Genomic DNA, 9,785 nt, shown 5'->3' on the forward strand with positions numbered 1-9,785 from the left:
TACATACATACATACATACATACATACATACATACATACATATATATGTGTGTATTGTTGGAGTTGCAAACATGGGTGCACTTGACAAACTCAGTGCGGCTATTCCCCATTGAAAGATTGTTGCATCCAGGACCCTTAGCACTGTGATATGCTACTCAATACCACTGGCATGGCCAGGTGTAAACAACATCTGACCTTTGTTGTGTATGTAACCATGGAGATTGTGATGTCACCTAGGCCCACCAAAGAACAGCCTTGTCAGAAGCAGCACTTCCATGATCAGAAGCAGCAGCACCATAAGTTTTCAAATAAGCTGGATTTAACCAAGACAAGTGAGTCCAATAGGATGCAGGTATGTCCTCTATCCTTACAGCTTCCCGTGGCTGTTGGTTTTATACCGTTTGGGGACAGCCAAGGAGGCGTCAGCAGACAACACAAGTAAGTGTGTGCTTGTGTGTGTGTGTGTGTGTGTTTCCTATGCAGATCCTAAACCCAGTATCAAATGCAAGTAGGAGGAGTAAGAAGGGTTCCTGCCAAAGCCAGGTTATGGATTGCATTTAAAAATGGTCCATCAGAGTGAAATGGACTCCCATCTTCCTGCTTAGCAATAATGATATGGGTTTAGGGCCTGCTGTGTGTACTGGTGGGTGACTGCCACCCTGCCAGAGTGTGTATGGGAGGCTGCCAGCCAGCCTACCTTCCTACAAGTAGTGATGGTGCATGTGAAGGGGACAGCGTTGGTTCCTCCCCTTTCACAGTTATCACTTCTCATTCTTCCTTTTGGCTGGTATCAAATGTGGTGTCTGTTTATATCAGTTTAATATCTGATATGTCCCCTATCTGGTAGCATATATTAAATGCACCACCAGGGTTCAGTGTTGGAAAGAAAGATTACCTGTTTATTTGCTGCAGCTGCTTGCTGGCTAGTCCAGTGGGCCCCTACTGCAGGCAAAAGACAATAGGTGGTGCCGCTTGTGTCTGGCCCCTGTTGGAGCGACCAGGCACAGGACTGCTGCTGCTGAATGTCCTCTTTAATTGAATAAGCTCAGCAACCAGCACACCTGTGCAGGTTGGACATGACATGATAGGTAGCTGTCTTTCAGGTAGTGGGTGCTGAATCTTGTTAATTGACATGGGGGTGTCATTGCTGTTGATTGACCATGCATTGGTACTGTGGTATTGGAATAATTAAAACAAATGTTGCCAGCCAGCCATCCATTGCAATAATGGATAGGACATCAGCTATGAGGCATTTGTTTGTACAAACTGCTGCTCACGACTAATGTTGTAATATAGTGTCTCCATCTGCTGGTGGTATTGAATAAGCAATAGTGCAATGATAGGGTCTGAAAAAGGAGTAAAATAAGAAGCAGCAGCATAGGAAAAAAGGAGGAAAGAAGGAAAACATGGAGAGAAGAAAAAAACAAGGTAAAAAAAAGGTGAAAACATGTTTAAAAAAGTATTTCCATCTCTCTCTCTCTCTCTATATATGTATATATATATATATATATATATATATATATATTTAAAAGAAAAAAAAATTATATATATATATATATATATATATATATATATACATATAGAGAGAGAGAAAGAGATAGATAGATAGATAGATAGATACACATACATACATACATACATACAACATACATACATACATATGTGTGTATTGTTGGAGTTGCAAACATGGGTGCACTTGACAAACTCAGTGCGGCTATTCCCCATTGAAAGATTGTTGCATCCAGGACCCTTAGCACTATGATATGCTACTCAATACCACTGGCATGGCCAGGTGTAAACAACATCTGACCTTTGTTGTGTATGTAACCATGGAGATTGTGATGTCACCTAGGCCCACCAAAGAACAGCCTTGTCAGAAGCAGCACTGCCATGATCAGAAGCAGCAGCACCATAAGTTTTCAAATAAGCTGGATTTAACCAAGACAAGTGAGTCCAATAGGATGCAGGTATGTCCTCTATCCTTACAGCTTCCCGTGGCTGTTGGTTTTATACCGTTTGGGGACAGCCAAGGAGGCGTCAGCAGGCAACACAGGTAAGTGTGTGCTTGTGTGTGTGTGTGTGTGTGTGTGTTTCCTATGCAGATCCTAAACCCAGTATCAAATGCAAGTAGGAGGAGTAAGAAGGGTTCCTGCCAAAGCCAGGTTATGGATTGCATTTAAAAATGGTCCATCAGAGTGAAATGGACTCCCATCTTCCTGCTTAGCAATAATGATATGGGTTTAGGGCCTGCTGTGTGTACTGGTGGGTGACTGCCACCCAGCCAGAGTGTGTATGGGAGGCTGCCAGCCAGCCTACCTTCCTACAAGTAGTGATGGTGCATGTGAAGGGGACAGCGTTGGTTCCTCCCCTTTCACAGTTATCACTTCTCATTCTTCCTTTTGGCTGGTATCAAATGTGGTGTCTGTTTATATCAGTTTAATATCTGATATGTCCCCTATCTGGTAGCATATATTAAATTCACCACCAGGGTTCAGTGTTGGAAAGAAAGATTACCTGTTTATTTGCTGCAGCTGCTTGCTGGCTAGTCCAGTGGGCCCCTACTGCAGGCAAAAGACAATAGGTGGTGCCGCTTGTGTCTGGCCCCTGTTGGAGCGACCAGGCACAGGACTGCTGCTGCTGAATGTCCTCTTTAATTGAATAAGCTCAGCAACCAGCACACCTGTGCAGGTTGGACATGACATGATAGGTAGCTGTCTTTCAGGTAGTGGGTGCTGAATCTTGTTAATTGACATGGGGGTGTCATTGCTGTTGATTGACCATGCATTGGTACTGTGGTATTGGAATAATTAAAACAAATGTTGCCAGCCAGCCATCCATTGCAATAATGGATAGGACATCAGCTATGAGGCATTTGTTTGTACAAACTGCTGCTCACGACTAATGTTGTAATATAGTGTCTCCATCTGCTGGTGGTATTGAATAAGCAATAGTGCAATGATAGGGTCTGAAAAAGGAGTAAAATAAGAAGCAGCAGCATAGGAAAAAAGGAGGAAAGAAGGAAAACATGGAGAGAAGAAAAAAACAAGGTAAAAAAAAGGTGAAAACATGTTTAAAAAAGTATTTCCATCTCTCTCTCTCTCTATATATGTATATATATATATATATATATATATTTAAAAGAAAAAAAAAATTATATATATATATATATATATACATATAGAGAGAGAGAAAGAGATAGATAGATAGATAGATAGATAGATACACATACATACATACATACAACATACATACATACATACATATGTGTGTATTGTTGGAGTTGCAAACATGGGTGCACTTGACAAACTCAGTGCGGCTATTCCCCATTGAAAGATTGTTGCATCCAGGACCCTTAGCACTGTGATATGCTACTCAATACCACTGGCATGGCCAGGTGTAAACAACATCTGACCTTTGTTGTGTATGTAACCATGGAGATTGTGATGTCACCTAGGCCCACCAAAGAACAGCCTTGTCAGAAGCAGCACTGCCATGATCAGAAGCAGCAGCACCATAAGTTTTCAAATAAGCTGGATTTAACCAAGACAAGTGAGTCCAATAGGATGCAGGTATGTCCTCTATCCTTACAGCTTCCCGTGGCTGTTGGTTTTATACCGTTTGGGGACAGCCAAGGAGGCGTCAGCAGGCAACACAGGTAAGTGTGTGCTTGTGTGTGTGTGTGTGTGTGTGTGTGTTTCCTATGCAGATCCTAAACCCAGTATCAAATGCAAGTAGGAGGAGTAAGAAGGGTTCCTGCCAAAGCCAGGTTATGGATTGCATTTAAAAATGGTCCATCAGAGTGAAATGGACTCCCATCTTCCTGCTTAGCAATAATGATATGGGTTTAGGGCCTGCTGTGTGTACTGGTGGGTGACTGCCACCCAGCCAGAGTGTGTATGGGAGGCTGCCAGCCAGCCTACCTTCCTACAAGTAGTGATGGTGCATGTGAAGGGGACAGCGTTGGTTCCTCCCCTTTCACAGTTATCACTTCTCATTCTTCCTTTTGGCTGGTATCAAATGTGGTGTCTGTTTATATCAGTTTACTATCTGATATGTCCCCTATCTGGTAGCATATATTAAGTGCACCACCAGGGTTCAGTGTTGGAAAGAAAGATTACCTGTTTATTTACTGCTGCAGCTGCTTGCTGGCTAGTCCAGTGGGCCCCTACTGCAGGCAAAAGACAATAGGTGGTGCCGCTTGTGTCTGGCCCCTGTTGGAGCGACCAGGCACAGGACTGCTGCTGCTGAATGTCCTCTTTAATTGAATAAGCTCAGCAACCAGCACATCTGTGCAGGTTGGACATGACATGATAGGTAGCTGTCTTTCAGGTAGTGGGTGCTGAATCTTGTTAATTGACATGGGGGTGTCATTGCTGTTGATTGACCATGCATTGGTACTGTGGTATTGGAATAATAAAAACAAATGTTGCCAGCCAACCATCCATTGCAATAATGGATAGGACATCAGCTATGAGGCATTTGTTTGTACAAACTGCTGCTCACAACTAATGTTGTAATATAGTGTCTCCATCTGCTGGTGGTATTGAATAAGCAATAGTGCAATGATAGGGTCTGAAAAAGAAGAAAAATAAGAAGCAGCAGCATAGAAAAAAAGGAGGAAAGAAGGAAAACATGGAGAGAAGAAAAAAAGAAGGTAAAAAAAAGGTGAAAACATGTTTAAAAAAGTATTTCCATCTCTCTCTCTCTCTATATATGTATATATATATATATATATATATATATATATTTAAAAGAAAAAAAAATAAATATATATATATATATATATATATACATATAGAGACAGAGAAAGAGATAGATAGATAGATAGATAGATAGATACACATACATACATACATACATACATACATACATACATACATATATATGTGTGTATTGTTGGAGTTGCAAACATGGGTGCACTTGACAAACTCAGTGCGGCTATTCCCCATTGAAAGATTGTTGCATCCAGGACCCTTAGCACTGTGATATGCTACTCAATACCACTGGCATGGCCAGGTGTAAACAACATCTGACCTTTGTTGTGTATGTAACCATGGAGATTGTGATGTCACCTAGGCCCACCAAAGAACAGCCTTGTCAGAAGCAGCACTGCCATGATCAGAAGCAGCAGCACCATAAGTTTTCAAATAAGCTGGATTTAACCAAGACAAGTGAGTCCAATAGGATGCAGGTATGTCCTCTATCCTTACAGCTTCCCGTGGCTGTTGGTTTTATACCGTTTGGGGACAGCCAAGGAGGCGTCAGCAGACAACACAAGTAAGTGTGTGCTTGTGTGTGTGTGTGTGTGTGTGTGTGTTTCCTATGCAGATCCTAAACCCAGTATCAAATGCAAGTAGGAGGAGTAAGAAGGGTTCCTGCCAAAGCCAGGTTATGGATTGCATTTAAAAATGGTCCATCAGAGTGAAATGGACTCCCATCTTCCTGCTTAGCAATAATGATATGGGTTTAGGGCCTGCTGTGTGTACTGGTGGGTGACTGCCACCCAGCCAGAGTGTGTATGGGAGGCTGCCAGCCAGCCTACCTTCCTACAAGTAGTGATGGTGCATGTGAAGGGGACAGCGTTGGTTCCTCCCCTTTCACAGTTATCACTTCTCATTCTTCCTTTTGGCTGGTATCAAATGTGGTGTCTGTTTATATCAGTTTAATATCTGATATGTCCCCTATCTGGTAGCATATATTAAATGCACCACCAGGGTTCAGTGTTGGAAAGAAAGATTACCTGTTTATTTGCTGCAGCTGCTTGCTGGCTAGTCCAGTGGGCCCCTACTGCAGGCAAAAGACAATAGGTGGTGCCGCTTGTGTCTGGCCCCTGTTGGAGCGACCAGGCACAGGACTGCTGCTGCTGAATGTCCTCTTTAATTGAATAAGCTCAGCAACCAGCACACCTGTGCAGGTTGGACATGACATGATAGGTAGCTGTCTTTCAGGTAGTGGGTGCTGAATCTTGTTAATTGACATGGGGGTGTCATTGCTGTTGATTGACCATGCATTGGTACTGTGGTATTGGAATAATTAAAACAAATGTTGCCAGCCAGCCATCCATTGCAATAATGGATAGGACATCAGCTATGAGGCATTTGTTTGTACAAACTGCTGCTCACGACTAATGTTGTAATATAGTGTCTCCATCTGCTGGTGGTATTGAATAAGCAATAGTGCAATGATAGGGTCTGAAAAAGGAGTAAAATAAGAAGCAGCAGCATAGGAAAAAAGGAGGAAAGAAGGAAAACATGGAGAGAAGAAAAAAACAAGGTAAAAAAAAGGTGAAAACATGTTTAAAAAAGTATTTCCATCTCTCTCTCTCTCTCTATATATGTATATATATATATATATATATATATATATATATATATATATTTAAAAGAAAAAAAAATTATATATATATATATATATATATATATATATATACATATAGAGAGAGAGAAAGAGATAGATAGATAGATAGATAGATACACATACATACATACATACATACATACAACATACATACATACATATGTGTGTATTGTTGGAGTTGCAAACATGGGTGCACTTGACAAACTCAGTGCGGCTATTCCCCATTGAAAGATTGTTGCATCCAGGACCCTTAGCACTATGATATGCTACTCAATACCACTGGCATGGCCAGGTGTAAACAACATCTGACCTTTGTTGTGTATGTAACCATGGAGATTGTGATGTCACCTAGGCCCACCAAAGAACAGCCTTGTCAGAAGCAGCACTGCCATGATCAGAAGCAGCAGCACCATAAGTTTTCAAATAAGCTGGATTTAACCAAGACAAGTGAGTCCAATAGGATGCAGGTATGTCCTCTATCCTTACAGCTTCCCGTGGCTGTTGGTTTTATACCGTTTGGGGACAGCCAAGGAGGCGTCAGCAGGCAACACAGGTAAGTGTGTGCTTGTGTGTGTGTGTGTGTGTGTGTGTGTGTGTGTGTGTTTCCTATGCAGATCCTAAACCCAGTATCAAATGCAAGTAGGAGGAGTAAGAAGGGTTCCTGCCAAAGCCAGGTTATGGATTGCATTTAAAAATGGTCCATCAGAGTGAAATGGACTCCCATCTTCCTGCTTAGCAATAATGATATGGGTTTAGGGCCTGCTGTGTGTACTGGTGGGTGACTGCCACCCAGCCAGAGTGTGTATGGGAGGCTGCCAGCCAGCCTACCTTCCTACAAGTAGTGATGGTGCATGTGAAGGGGACAGCGTTGGTTCCTCCCCTTTCACAGTTATCACTTCTCATTCTTCCTTTTGGCTGGTATCAAATGTGGTGTCTGTTTATATCAGTTTACTATCTGATATGTCCCCTATCTGGTAGCATATATTAAGTGCACCACCAGGGTTCAGTGTTGGAAAGAAAGATTACCTGTTTATTTGCTGCAGCTGCTTGCTGGCTAGTCCAGTGGGCCCCTACTGCAGGCAAAAGACAATAGGTGGTGCCGCTTGTGTCTGGCCCCTGTTGGAGCGACCAGGCACAGGACTGCTGCTGCTGAATGTCCTCTTTAATTGAATAAGCTCAGCAACCAGCACACCTGTGCAGGTTGGACATGACATGATAGGTAGCTGTCTTTCAGGTAGTGGGTGCTGAGTCTTGTTAATTGACATGGGGGTGTCATTGCTGTTGATTGACCATGCATTGGTACTGTGGTATTGGAATAATAAAAACAAATGTTGCCAGCCAACCATCCATTGCAATAATGGATAGGACATCAGCTATGAGGCATTTGTTTGTACAAACTGCTGCTCACAACTAATGTTGTAATATAGTGTCTCCATCTGCTGGTGGTATTGAATAAGCAATAGTGCAATGATAGGGTCTGAAAAAGAAGAAAAATAAGAAGCAGCAGCATAGGAAAAAAGGAGGAAAACATGGAGAGAAGAAAAAAAGAAGGTTAAAAAAAAAGGTGAAAACATGTTTAAAAAAGTATTTCCATCTCTCTTTCTCTCTATATATGTATGTATATATATATATATATATATATATATATATATAAAAGAAAAAAAAATTATATATATATATATATATATATATATATACATAAAGAGAGAGTGAAAGAGAAAGATAGATATAGATAGATATAGATAGATACACATAGATACATAGATACACATACACACATACATACATACATACATACATATGTGTGTATTGTTGGAGTTGCAAACATGGGTGCACTTGACAAACTCAGTGCGGCTATTCCCCATTGAAAGATTGTTGCATCCAGGACCCTTAGCACTGTGATATGCTACTCAATACCACTGGCATGGCCAGGTGTAAACAATATCTGACCTTTGTTGTGTATGTAACCATGGAGATTGTGATGTCACCTAGGCCCACCAAAGAACAGCCTTGTCAGAAGCAGCACTGCCATGAGCAGAAGCAGCAGATCCATAGGTTTTCAATTAAGCTGGATTTAACCAAGACAAGTGAGTCCAATAGGATGCAGGTATGTCCTCTATCCTTACAGCTTCCCGTGGCTGTTGGTTTTATACCGTTTGGGGACAGCCAAGGAGGCGTCAGCAGGCAACACAGGTAAGTGTGTGCTTGTGTGTGTGTGTGTGTGTGTGTTTCCTATGCAGATCCTAAACCCAGTATCAAATGCAAGTAGGAGGAGTAAGAAGGGTTCCTGCCAAAGCCAGGTTATGGATTGCATTTAAAAATGGTCCATCAGAGTGAAATGGACTCCCATCTTCCTGCTTAGCAATAATGATATGGGTTTAGGGTCTGCTGTGTGTACTGGTGGGTGACTGCCACCCAGCCAGAGTGTGTATGGGAGGCTGCCAGCCAGCCTCCCTTCCTACAAGTAGTGATGGTGCATGTGAAGGGGACAGCGTTGGTTCCTCCCCTTTCACAGTTATCACTTCTCATTCTTCCTTTTGGCTGGTATCAAATGTGGTGTCTGTTTATATCAGTTTAATATCTGATATGTCCCCTATCTGGTAGCATATATTAAGTGCACCACCAGGGTTCAGTGTTGGAAAGAAAGATTACCTGTTTATTTGCTGCAGCTGCTTGCTGGCTAGTCCAGTGGGCCCCTACTGCAGGCAAAAGACAATAGGTGGTGCTGCTTGTGTCTGGCCCCTGTTGGAGCGACCAGGCACAGGACTGCTGCTGCTGAATGTCCTCTTTAATTGAATAAGCTCAGCAACCAGCACACCTGTGCAGGTTGGACATGACATGATAGGTAGCTGTCTTTCAGGTAGTGGGTGCTGAATCTTGTTAATTGACCATGCATTGGTACTGTGGTATTGGAATAATTAAAACAAATGTTGCCAGCCAGCCAGCCATCCATTGCAATAATGGATAGGACATCAGCTATGAGGCATTTGTTTGTACAAACTGCTGCTCACAACTAATGTTGTAATATAGTGTCTCCATCTGCTGGTGGTATTGAATAAGCAATAGTGCAATGATAGGGTCTGAAAAAGAAGAAAAATAAGAAGCAGCAGCATAGAAAAAAAGGAGGAAAGAAGGAAGGTAAAAAAAAGGTGAAAACATGTTTAAAAAAGTATTTCCATCTCTCTCTCTCTCTATATATGTATATATATATATATATATATATATATATAAATATTTAAAAGAAAAAAAAATTATATATATATATATACATATAGAGACAGAGAAAGAGATAGATAGATAGATAGATAGATAGATAGATAGATAGATAGATAGATACACATACATACATACATACATACATACATACATACATACATACATATATATGTGTGTATTGTTGGAGTTGCAAACATGGGTGCACTTGACAA

General features: G+C 41.6%; 3 pseudogenes; all 3 read left to right on the forward strand.

Annotated features, from left to right (window-relative positions):
- The first annotated feature begins 765 nt into the window (after positions 1-765).
- LOC130343175 (U2 spliceosomal RNA) lies at positions 766-868 on the forward strand (annotated as a pseudogene).
- A 1,516-nt stretch (positions 869-2,384) lies between these two features.
- Positions 2,385-2,487, forward strand: LOC130343173 (U2 spliceosomal RNA; annotated as a pseudogene).
- Positions 2,488-5,610: 3,123 nt separating this feature from the next.
- LOC130343176 (U2 spliceosomal RNA) lies at positions 5,611-5,713 on the forward strand (annotated as a pseudogene).
- The last annotated feature ends 4,072 nt before the right edge of the window (positions 5,714-9,785 follow it).

The sequence above is a fragment of the Hyla sarda genome, unplaced genomic scaffold (assembly GCF_029499605.1).
Source record: "Hyla sarda isolate aHylSar1 unplaced genomic scaffold, aHylSar1.hap1 scaffold_672, whole genome shotgun sequence".
NCBI classification, from domain to species: domain Eukaryota; kingdom Metazoa; phylum Chordata; class Amphibia; order Anura; family Hylidae; genus Hyla; species Hyla sarda.